Genomic DNA, 13,131 nt, shown 5'->3' with positions numbered 1-13,131 from the left:
CTTTTCCTAATTATGTAAGACTAGGTCATGTGACCTAAAATTAACACTTTTCATTGGATTAAAACATTTTTTTTCCCCAAACGATGAAAGCCCCACCTTGTTTCTGGATGTTTCAGACTGAAGCTGGCGTCACCATGAGAGCACCACCATCTCGTAGCTCCGTCGTGGCCATTCCGCAAGCAATCATGGCAGCCGCTCCCCACCGGAAGCCTGCGGGAGTCGAGGGCCCCCAAGACTTTTGTACAATCTTCAAGGCTGAGGGGACGCTTTCGAGAATGGAACCCAAGCCCTGGCAGACAAGCGTCCGAGTTCCAAGGTGTCCCAGGGCCATTTTACTGGACCAGGCCCAAATCCGAAGAGCCGGCCGCCATTTTAAGAGTCCTGTGGAAGCCGCCTACCGCTGCACCGCAAGAGTGGGAGCAACTCAACTACATGGTGAGCGAGACGCTGTAGCCGTAAGAGCGGGCGGTAAACAGCTGAATGGCGGATGAGGCACAGTGTAGCAAAAGCGGGCGGAATGGCGACTGAAACGATAAAGGGGCGCCCCACTACAGCAGACAAGCCTCCGCCATGTGCTTCAAAACTGCATATGTATCTCGTGATATCAAGGTTGGGCAACCAGTACAGAACAAGCAGTTACGAGTCCCATTTACACCGGCGCCATTTTGGGCGCGGCCGGGCAGGTCCAGGATCTACTGAAACATAAAAAATGAGGCTGACGTCTCTGAAGCAGTTCACGAACAGCAGGACATAGCAAATAAACATGAACTCTCTAAAGCTGTTAACTCACTGCAGAACAAAACAAGTGAACCTGAAACCTCTGGAATAATTGTCGCTCAAAAGAACAACACACAAAACTCTGTAGAGCCTGAAGAAAAAAAAACAGAAGGGCACTGTAGTTTCAGACACACTTAACACTAATGACGAAACAAAGATATCGTCTGTTTATAAAGCAGTTATCATCTTGACAGAATTGACAAAGAAGTGTACAGACACCAATGCATCAGAATTCTCGGAGATAACATCTTAAGGAACAAAGAAAGACCTGTTCACTCTTGACACCCCAGGTGCTGTGTATATTGCACTATACTGCTGCATCGACAAAACGGGCAACCCTATTGATGTGGATTTTTCATTATTGATTATTGTAAAGAAATGGCGACTCCCCCCTTTAGCAGATTAGCTAAATGTTTCCGTAATTTAGGCATAAAAGTTATATTATTGTTGTTGTTGTTGTTATCGTTATAGTTCTGGTTAATTTCAAAAAATGGTTAAATATATTTACAGTTTTTGTTGCGTTCGTTATATTTAAATATTAATAAAGTTTTAAAATGTAACTGTCTTGGAGTACTATATTTTTTTAAAAAATCGGGTGAATGGGGCCTTGAATCGGGTTATTGTCATGTGTGGGCTTTGCAAGTGTACTGCTACAAGATCGGACATTTCAAACTCAAATGCACGTTCTTTTTCTTACCTTTCCGAAGCATGGAGCGCAATAGCAGGCAGAGAAAGGGTGATGCACGAGTTGAACACTGCCTGGCCTGCAAATTGCTGCCAGTGCCCCCCCCGCCCCGAGTACTTCACAAATCTTTAAAAGACCATGCGCTTGTTCAATGGGAAGTGGATAACATGGCTAAGAGCATTTGCTGACTAATGCATGAATATCGCTGATTTTTCATCGATATTCATGCATTGCGGCCATTTTTTATCGTATTTGCGATAAACCTTGCTAATAGCAAGGTTTATGTGCGATAAAATTCGCCGAAGTGCGGCGATAATTATTGTCTCTAAACAAGTTAGAGACAAAAATTACCGCTACTTGTTGGAAATATGCCCCCGGGTTTTTCCTTGCAGGAATCGGGAAACGAAAGACTAGCACTGAAATCAGTAGTCTCACACCTGAATCGGGAGGGTTGGCATGTCTGGATACTCTACAGCTGGAGCCATACACTACATCCGCAGGGCTAGGTGATAGCCTAGGTCCGGCCTGGACAATCGGACACAGAGGAAGAGGAGTGTCAGATGGTGCGGTAGTGAATAGGGTGAAAGGGAGGTGTCGGGCGGGCACAGGGTGTGATTCTCAGAGAAGAGCAGCGCAGATGGGGGAAGTATATGGCCCATGCATGAGAGAGAGAGCGGGGGTGACCATTGCGTGGGGGAGATGCGTGCGAGGGTGGGGAGCCATGCTGAGAATCGACGGCATGCAGAGAGTGGCCCTGGTCAAGGCATCTAAAATGGCTGCCGTGCACGACAAAATTGTGGCATTGGACAAAAACGCAAGATGGCGCAGACAATGTTTATCAATAAGGATTCATTTATAACAAAATATTTACTCGCAGTGACAAAATGGTGTTCAACACTTCCTGATTTCCATCGAATCGAACGTTAACAAACGTCACGCAGCAAAAAAAAAAAAAAAAAAAAAAAAGCTCACGCACAGAGCGGTTTTTAGCCATGTTATCCAATGGAAGGTGGATAACATGGCTAAGAGCATTTGCTGGATAATGCATGAATATCGCTGACTTTTCAGCGATATTCATGCATTGTGGCCGATGTGCGACGATAATTTTTGTCTCTAAACAATTAAAACGAAGCACAAAATGGCGAATTCCCGTTTCGCTACCAGTTTGCGGCCCAGTTGGCGGCCTGTGAAGCGCTTCTACCGTGAAAAATAATTTTTTTTTTATTTTCCCCACGGGACCCTTTAATAACCCCAACAACATTCCTAGGGGGTCAAGAGGGGTATACCTTGCCCCCTTTCAATAAATTCCCCCTTCGTTTTTCACCTCTTCTTCTCTCTCGATCCTACCGAGAGACAAGATGGCGGCCGCTCCGGACTGTCACGCAGCAAAAAAAAAAAAAAGCTCACGCACAGCCGCTGGAAGAGATGTATCAACATATATCAGCCTCCTCAGCCACCCTCAGGAAACATAGGGGATTAGGATACGTCTCCCGCACCCACTTATAACTTATAACTAGTAATTTAATTAACAAAGCACAAAATGGCGAATTCCCGTTTCGCTACCAGTTCGCGGCCGCGCTTCTACCGTGAAAAATCATTTTTTTTTTATTTTCCCCACGGGACCCTTTAATAACCCCAACAACATTCCTAGGGGGTCAAGAGGGGGATACCTTGCCCCCTTTCATTAAATTCCCCTTTCGTTTTCCACCTCTTCTTCTCTCTCGATCCTACCCAGAGACAAGATGGCGTCCGCTCCGGACTGTTTAGAATGTTGACAGACACCGGAGAGCCAATCAGCTTTCTGCGCGCAAAGTTCCGATAAGCGAAAAGTAAGCGGACCGGATCGCTGCCCAGAGCGCTGTTACAGATATATATCTTGGTTTGAACGTTAATTTCTCAAAAACTACTGGAGCACATATATCGAGACCTAGCAAAGGCACATCGGGCTAACAGTCCCTACAATTTTGCCAAGTTTCGTGCAAATCCATTCAGCCGTTCGAGCTAAAAGTGAGTCCAACCGCCCTATGGAAATTAACATGGGAAAAACGCGTTTTGGGACCCCCCTTTTTTCTCAGCCCCCCCTTGACGAAACTCCACCAAATTTTCAGGGGCTGCTCAGAATCAAAATGTGCCATTTTCCTGAAAATTTCAGCCGATTCCGTCCACAAACGCCAAAGTTATTAGACATAGAATTTTCAGAAGTCCCATAGAGAAAAAATCCTAACTATATATACCTACTGGCTATCGCCAGTAGGTAATATATATATATATATATATATATATATATATATATATATATATATATATATATATATATATATATATATATATATATATATATATATATATATATATATATATATATATATATATATATATATATATATAACCAATGCTGACCTCTTTAGAAATCAGCGAGACACATGCTCCGGGCTCAAATGAAGGATTTATTTGGCAAACATGCAGTCGCTTCCTGAAGTCTGTGAAACGCCATGGCAGACGCGTTTCTGGCCCCATTGGCCGTCATCAGTGCCAGTCCCACAAGAAAACAAAATTTCAAGCGCTCCAGAGACCACTTCAATATCAGCAGTCCCTTGGCTCCTCCTCCTCCAGGTGAGTGTAATAACAGCGTTGCACCTCCCAGGAGCACTGCCTGATGGAACCTGCAGTCCACGAGGTCCCGTATACCAATGTATGGGACAACAGACTCACTTTCGTGCCCCCAATTGCTTGGCGCTTCCTGCACTCCACCACAGGGGTCCTGGGCATATTATTCCGGCCATTACCTTCGAATGAGCCCTTGTCAGGCAGCGCAATGCCGCCTCCTCTCTCCCCTTTGCGCAGACACACACCAGCTGGTTAGTACCTCTGCTAGGGGGGGCGCCGTGTTGTGCTTCTCACACTCCACCACAGTTTTTGCTGATCACACGGAGCTCCAGAACGAGAGGGCGTGCCCCTTGCCGGTATCAGCAGAGACCCGGCTACACATAGAAAACCAATGCTGACCTCTTTAGAAATCAGCGAGACACATGCTCCGGGCTCAAATGAAGGATTTATTTGGCAAACATGCAGTCGCTTCCTGAAGTCTGTGAAACGCCATGGCAGACGCGTTACTGGCCCCATTGGCCGTCATCAGTGCCAGTCCCACAAGAAAACAAAATTTCAAGCGCTCCAGAGACCACTTCAAGGAGTCGTGGATGACAAATATATATATATGATCAAGGGAGGGATCTCCCGAAACGCGTTATGGCAGCGCTGGCTAAATAAAGTATGCACTGAATAATATTGGCTCCACGCTCGTTTGTCCGTTTGGAGAATTGGAGTGAAAGCGAGGTGGTTATGATGGATATATATATATATATATATATATATATATATATATATATATATATATATATATATATATATATATATATATATATATATATATATATATATATATATATATATATATATATATATATATATATATATATATATATATATGTATATATATATATATATATATATATGTATATATATATCTTACCTGCAACCGGCCGCATTGTGCTCTTCTGCTCCTCTCCTCCAGGTATAGGCTCCCAGACTCCACTGCGGCCAATCCTGATGAAGCGCTCATGCTGCTGGTGGGAGCATGAAAGCAGCATCAGGATTTGCCTCAGCACCACAAATTTGTGCTCCCGACTGGGAGCTGTGCTTGCTGTCGCCAACCAGACAATGCAGCTCTGGTTGGAGACAGCTTCAGTGCACTTGACGGTTTGGCCGGCCAGAGACGGCCGGCCAAACTGTCATGCTCACTGCCAACAGTCTTGCCCACCACTCCTCCTGCAGCCTGTCATCCCCCTGGCCCTGCCCCCAAAGACTCATCAGGAAAGGTAAAATAAAACATTAATAAAATGTGTTTATTATCGTTTTATTTTCCCTTTCCTGCTGTTTTGAGGTAACTGGCAGGGGTGGGGCTATGCTCCTCTGCCATAGCTGATGAGCCTTTGCTGATTGTGGCATAAAACAAAGTTAGATTTCAACATATGCAAAAAAAACTCTGCAGCTGTAAGGGGATTGGACAAATTAATGTGTGCTGGTTGGACAAATACATGTGGGCAACAAGGTGCAGCGTCTGGTTTTCAGGTCTCACCTGCCAGACTGCCTTCTGGTAAAAAATACCTGTTGTCTGCTTACAGTGAACTTAGAGACCACTGCTCTCTTTTGAAGTACCACTTGTTTCCTTTAGGTTAAGCACTCTAGGAAAGTGCATGTGTTTTCCAGATGTCTCCCTTGTGTATTGTTCTTTTCTCCTCCATCGTGTGGCGTGCTCTCTCTCGCCTGCCTGCTTCTCCCCCACCGACCTCCATGTTGCAGTTGCTATTTGGTGCTTTCTCCTCCATGTTGGTTTCTCATCTGTGGGCCTCCCCCTAAGTTCCCCACATTGTAAATGTAAATGTACAGGAATTTATATAGCGCAAATCACCGAGCGGTTTCTAAGCGCTTGCTTAGGGATCCCGTCCTGGTATTCCCCTGTGAGATAACCCCGGCAGGGTATCCGCAAGGTGAAAGCCAGGCATCCCACCGAGAGGCCGTTTATTCCTCTCTCCACTACAACTCGAGCTGGTAAATATATATATTTTTTAAAAGCACCTGGGTAATTTTGTAAGTGTGCACGTGTGTTGCACAGTCCTACAAAATAAAGTAGTTACAAAAAAATCTTTAGGCATACTGCTCAGCGTCAGGGAGGAAGTCATAATTGCCACAAAAAAAACATTGGAAATGCCCAAAAATTCTTAAAGTGAGACCTGTTAGCTTTTCAAATGATTGTTTTTTTCTGTGTTGCGTCGTGGTGCATTCAACAGCTGTGGTGGTGCAACCCAAAAGTGACAGTACAAATAGGGCAAGGGACCAGGCCCCATATGTCCCTTCATAGAAATTCCAATGGATCCATCAGTTGAAAATGTCTAGCTATCTTTGCTAATTTGTCACCTTTGTTAAACATCTGAATACTGCAATTAACAGCTGGGAGGTGACAAATTACCTTTTGCAACTACTCAGCCGCCGCGTTGTGCCCCGTGCATAGACTTTTAATCACCGTTGATCCATTTCAACTAGAAATAAAGGTCTTTTTTGGTAAAAAATAAAATAAGAACTTTGTTTCTATCTCAAATGGATTAACAGTCGATCAACAGTGATTAAAATCTGCAAGCAATGCACTTTATGGTAGGTTTACTAGCAAGTGTATCATATTCATGTTTACACAGAAAAAGCAGCAGGATCAAGTTGTCTCTGCTTTCCTATCAGAGCCTAAATGGACACACATCACATCTGCTTTACAGTATGTTATTTTGTCAGGAAACAAACCGCTTGAGAAATGTCTTTTTTTACAGTACAGTAATTCTGGAAAAGGATGCTTTGATTTAGGAACTCACTGGACTTTGGTGTCAGGGGTCACCTTTGGGTTTTACATTGTCGGGGGAAGAGGCACAGGCATTTCTTTTTAAGGTGTTATTCTTCTACTTTTATTAAAGAGGTAATTTCCCGTCATTGGAATTTGGGTTCCCAGGGATACAATATCATACTTGAAACTGAAGTAACGACTTTGGACAGTAATTACGGGTGCCTCTCCACTCCCTACCAGTGTTTCGGCACTCCCAGTCTCTTGTATGCTACAAATGAATCATGTAGCACCATTCCCAGTAGCAAGGAATGACAACTGACACAGTGCATAACAACCACCATTTCCGATGTCAATGTTGGGATGTGGGAAGTTGTCTTCCAGTAGTTGTTTAAAAAATATGTATAATAAAGCTTTAAAAGTTTCTAAAACACACTGCAATGCCCAGAAGACGTCATCCATTCCTAGACAATTTCGAAATTAAAGAAAAAAATCCTACTTGCTGTGCATTACTCATTTGTTTTAAAAAAAATACATGCACACAATTATCATCAAGCTTTTATAAGTTTGACGTCAATGTGTTTTAATATCAGTGGCTGTAAATGGCACCAACAGCTTTAGGAGAAATGAATGGCTGATTGGGATGGCCAGAATGGCTTGTGAGAACTCGTAATTCAGCTCAAATCACCCAGGAAGATTCCCTACCCAATGTTTATGAGCATCATCAGTCCAATTTTGGACTAGAGGCAAGTGCAATGTAGTGTCAGATAAAATATTTCTTTTTGTGTGCTACTCAGGAGTAAATTTTTATTTTCAATGTTCTCATGCCTTTATTTATCCTGCAATAATTGTTATATGAGCAGTTTTGTTTATGGCACTGGGAGCATAGGTTGTCCTTCAACCAAGGGTCGGCTTTATATTTGTATATTAGAAGCTGGAGCGAGTGGGTACCGGCAAAAGCATGAACATTTGGAAACATTGAGGCTTTTCTTTACAGCCAGAAGTCCCATTCTAGACAGATGTCACCTCGTCCTTTGACAATTACTAGTTCTGTAGAACTTGGGATTGTGGTGGTCGCCTTGGACAAAGCATTTTCCTACTCCAAAGTTGGAGATCACTTTAATTTTTTCCATAGCTGAGAGCATTCCTCATTGGAGCCCTAACAGGTTTGCCTATAGAACCAACTCAGATTTTGTCGTAAATCTCTCTCTTACTCCCTTCATTGCAACAAGAACTCTACACGCTTTTAAGGTCTTCTTAAAAGTACAACACCTCAGGTGAAGAACTCTGAAGATGAGATTAAGTATTGTCCATGGCAGATCTGAAATAACTTAGACGATCATCGGTGGCTTTGGTTGAGAACTTCACCCCCATCCTGAAATGCTGCCCCTCAGTATGGTCCAGTTTCAGCACAGACACGTAGATTAAATGGGTTTGTCAATCATTCAGTGATGTTGTGCCTGGAAATAGGGACTAGAATGTAAGTGTGCCTTATTCCGATTGGTAGAACAAATGGAGTTTCCATTTTAGCAAGTTCCTTAGCATTTATGACCTGGTCCATTTATAGAACTCCCACAGTGCTTAGCCTATCTCTCTGTACCCGCCCAAGGGGTTCATACTATGGTGTTAAAAAGGCTCTCATCCACTGGGATTCTATTTTATTTTCAAAGGATCCTGACGAAAGCAAACTATCCCAGTGAGGCATTGGTGTGATGGCTGAAACATGTTGACCCAAGGATTATAGAGAATACTAAATTCCTTAGCGCACCCCCACCTGTTGTTAATTCCTTCTGGGTACCATTTGAAAATACAATTAACCCTCTGGATACCATAGACTATTTTAAATGTAGGACACCACCCAAAAACGAAAGAGCTCCCTTGGCTACCAAGGTTGAGTTCATCCGGATTCACTAGGTATCTGGACGAGGACTCTATGTTGAAGCATTCCACTTGAAATCCCAGTGGGTGAGAGAGCTTTTAAAACCATTGGGTGATTCCCTTGGGTGGATCTAGAGAGATAGGCTAAGCACAGCAGGGGTTCCCGTCTATTGTTTGTGAATGGTTAGGTGTTTGGAAAGGTGAGCAAACAATGTATCACTTCATGCCTCAGTACATGATGTAACCTATTATTGTAAATCAATGGTGCATACGTACGTAATCAAATATTAGCCCATAATGTTTTTGTATTGCTCCACTTCACTTGGGGTAAAACGCCATGTGTCACTGGCTCACACGGACCTGTTTCTATAGTATACCTATTAGATCTTCGGTCACTGACTCGACAACGCAGTTTAACAACCTGACAACATTTTGTTTTAAAGCTTGCCAGCTTATGAGCCTTATTGCTGTGATTGGGTGGACACATATGAACATCCAAAACCTGAAATTTCAGAGCAAGTTAAGTAAGAGAAGCCAGCCAGAATATCTACTCTGGCCCTGTTAGACTGAAGTGCCATTGAAAGTTTAGGACTCTTGTTTCTTCTGGAACCCTCTGCACCTGTTCAGTTAATGTTTATATTTCCAGTTACATTCAGTTCCTAGTGCTTAAGTATACAGATAAAACAAGACTAAGTCACTGACCACAGGAAGTCCTTTTGGATATGAGGAAGACCACCCAGCCCGTATTCTTGCACATCTGTTATGAGATGTTTACTGAATAACAGGTAGTTTGACTCTGTGATTGTGTGGGTCGAGAGCATTCCAGATTTTGAGGCCATGTGCCCTTACTGATCCTCTGCCTTGCTTGTGATATCTGAAGGATCATTGGAGGATCGGGTGCGAGTTGAAAGTTCTGAGATGCCTGGTGGCAGCTATTGCAGACACACAATGAATTTCCTTCAGTAGGACATGTGTGTAATTGAGAATTGAATGAGATCCTGGAACTCCACCAATGGTGAATTAAGTAGATTTAGGGTTGATTTAACTTATTTCTGTTCCAAAATATTCCCTCAACGTAATTTTGAGATCTTTGGATCCTGTGTGTGAGCTTTTTGGTCAGGTCTGTGAGCACAGTCTGGGTGGGTAATGATTAGGGCTCCCGGTTTTATGGTATTTACATTTTTGTAATTTCCGTCTGTATTTATCCATGTTTATTTTTTGCTAATTTTGCCTGCATTTATCCATATTTATTTTAGGTTTTGTGAAAAAATGAAGCTGGAATGTGTATATGTCTACATTGATTTAACCAGTTAATGTACACCTGTGACTGAACACCTGACAGGTTTCAATGATATATACACATTCATGTGATAAAATATGCAATTATAAGAAAACATGCACATTTTAGTATCGAGGTTGTGCAAATCTACTGCTGTTTAAGGCCCTTTACTATTTTTTTATCCCCTTGCCTGTCAACCCTCACAGCTATTGGCCTGGCAGTCATAATTGACAGCATTTAGAATCACTCAAAAACAACATAATTTCCATTTTTATCCACATTTGAAAACAAATACAGGCAGGAAAATTAATGGTGTTCTGTCTGTATTTATCTGTAAAAATCAGTGAAAACTGAATACATGGAGCCTTTAGCTTGTCAGCACCTCCATTCCTTTCTCAAAGAGGGAATGTAAGCCCAAATTCTACAGAACAGGGGGCACAAATAAACAGATATATCATTTTTTTTTTTCTACGTTTCTCAGGTTTTGGAAATTACTTTTGACAAAGAAGTGGCGGGACCAACAGCTAGGAGCAAACAATTGCTTCTGATCTGAGAGCAGCTGGGACAGTGTAGAGAGGTGCTATTTTTACAGCATCCACACTTTAGATTGGGAGCGGATGAGGGTGGGTAGTGGGGTGCTAGCCACTAGGACAAGACATGTTGTAGAAGCAAGGAATCTGAAGCCAGAGAATGCTCCATTTGTAGGCACGGAACAATATGTATTGCCCACAAGGGAAGCATTCTGATTGGCTGGCTACCCCCAACATTCTACACCACAGAAGCAAAGTCACTGTTATAATTCCCATACGTTTGCGTGATGGCTGACAGTAGTTATTTATCAGCCCCTTCTTTTTGGATACATTTTTAAATGTAAAGCTCTACTGTTCTGACCTTCTGTAAGAAACCAGATATATTTATGTTACACAGTATAAAAGCTGGTGATTACATTGATTTCATTAGCTGTGATCCTTTCAAACTCGTATGTGCCCTAACTGGTATCTGCCAGTGGCCATCGGGGTGATTCTATTAGGCAATGGTTCCACACTGAATAGCAATTGAATGTTTATACAGTCTGTTTCCAGGCCATCAAAAGGGGTTGAGACTGGGGAGGAGGTTCTATGCAACACACTGCACATTCCAGGACTCACTCTCCTACAGCAATATTTTTTTATAGTTTTTTTTTAATTGGAAGTAAGCCTGCCGTCATTGTTATTAACAAAGCAACTTGCGTGGACACCTCACTAGGTTTTTGCTTTCCCTGAAATACAGTTTTTTAAATATTTGAATCAAGTACTTCATATCGCCCCTGACCAAACAGAAGACAAACCAATAGGAGGGCCCCATATTACATTTTTAACCGATACCTCGCACTAACTTCTCACAAGGACTCTTTTCTGGGTTCCGTATTAGCACGCTACTTGCCGAAAAAGCGCTTCTACACCCCATCAAGCGTAGCAAGCGCTATATAAATGCAAACTCCCTCTTCTATTCCTCCACTTTCCTGCTCAATCCAAATAACTGACTAACATATCCACCACTCCAAATTGCTTTCATATTTTCACTATACTAATTCACCACTAATCCTTTATGGGTTCCGGAGTATAAGTATGGGGTTTCAATAGTTTTGTGCAAACCTATATGATTTGATAGGTTTTTTGTTATGATTTTCTGTTTGTTTTTTCTCTATAGGTTTCTATGCCATTTGTTTCATTTCGGTATGTGCTGAGCTTGTTTTCTGTGCTGTAAGTGCAGATTTGATGGTGGTCTTTATGATGACCGCTTTCTCTGCAGTTTTATTTTTCCTAACTCATTGTGACATCACATAAGGAGCGGTGCCGGCCTAGTACCATTGGGGCAGTAGTTGAGTGTAACATAAACAAAACGAGTCCTACGGAATTTATAACAAATGTTAAATCTCCATGGTCGGTTGGAAGGTAATGGAGCGAATAAATAATGAGAAAAAAAAATATACAGTAATATATTTAAAAAATGTTTACAGAAATAGTATTTGGATATCAGAGAATTTATGATTACGTGAGAGAGCTCTATGATTTTTTCATAGGTTTTTTTTCTTTTATTTTCAGTTTTTTGTTTCTCTATAGGTTTGTCCACCATTTGTTTCTTTTATGTGTGTGTACTTACCAGCTTGTTATCTATGCTGTAGTAGAAGTAAGGGCAGCTTCGGTGGTTGTTTTTATTCCAATCGCTTTCTCTGCAGCCTTACTTCCTGGTTCAAGATGACATCAAGCTGGGTGTTGGCCGGCCCTGTGCCATTGATCAGATGTGTGAAAATAACATTAACTAAATCAGTCATACCTATCTTAGAACAAAGGTTAAATCTCCCTTGTCAGTTTGAGGAAAAAAAGTGCGGCATTGAGTAAAGAAAGCCGAAAAATACAAGGTATAACAATCTAAAATGTGTATACGGAAATTGTAACCACCAGGTAGGAGAGAACCCTAGATAGACACACATCAAATATGGTTGTTTGTTATTGATTCTGTGTCAAGGACTATTGTGCACTGTATTATGCAGCCTTAAAACGATTTCTGTATTATTATCCCATGTCACTAATTCCCTATCTGCTGCCATCTGCTTAATCCCACCTACCCTATGGTTTTATTAAATTGTTTTTTATTACAATAAATTACACAGCTTCAATAATCCAGCCGACAGTCCTTTGCGACATGGTTTCCGTTCTTCCCAAGGTCTGTCCAGTTGTCATACTTGCTGAGTTTAGCGCCAGCTGTTCAACAGCTGCCTGGAAGGGATCAAGGCTATCGAAATTAGGTCAAAGCTTGTAAAATGTATCCGAGACTGCGTTTGAAGGAAATGAATAAAGCATATCATAATCCATAAACTTAGTTGCTATTCAATACTCTGTGCTTAGTTCTTGGGTTTGGTAAAGGCACCGGTTAATCATAATATTTATATTTATTTATATTGAGGGAATTAAAGGGATTTCAACCTAATATATGCATGTAATGTAATAGAGTGTAACACTATAGTGCCGAGACAAAAATTAAAGGTATTCTTTATCGCCAATTACTTTGGTCCATTTGATGAATGTGAATAAAACTATACAATAAATATAATCACATAGATTAAGATTCTCTTTGGACTGTTATTGT

At 41.8% G+C, this 13,131-nt stretch overlaps 1 protein-coding gene across 2 annotated transcripts in view; it reads left to right on the top strand.

Moving 5' to 3' along the window:
- Positions 1-13,131, top strand: part of CLMN (calmin) — a 517,285-nt gene that overhangs the window by 246,316 nt on the left and 257,838 nt on the right. The gene's annotated exons all lie outside the window — the stretch shown is intronic.

This window comes from Lissotriton vulgaris, chromosome 9, assembly GCF_964263255.1.
Source record: "Lissotriton vulgaris chromosome 9, aLisVul1.2, whole genome shotgun sequence".
Classification (NCBI taxonomy): Eukaryota; Metazoa; Chordata; class Amphibia; order Caudata; family Salamandridae; genus Lissotriton; species Lissotriton vulgaris.
The sequence above is the reverse complement of the archived record's forward strand: the minus strand, read 5'-3'. Positions and strand labels throughout refer to the sequence as shown.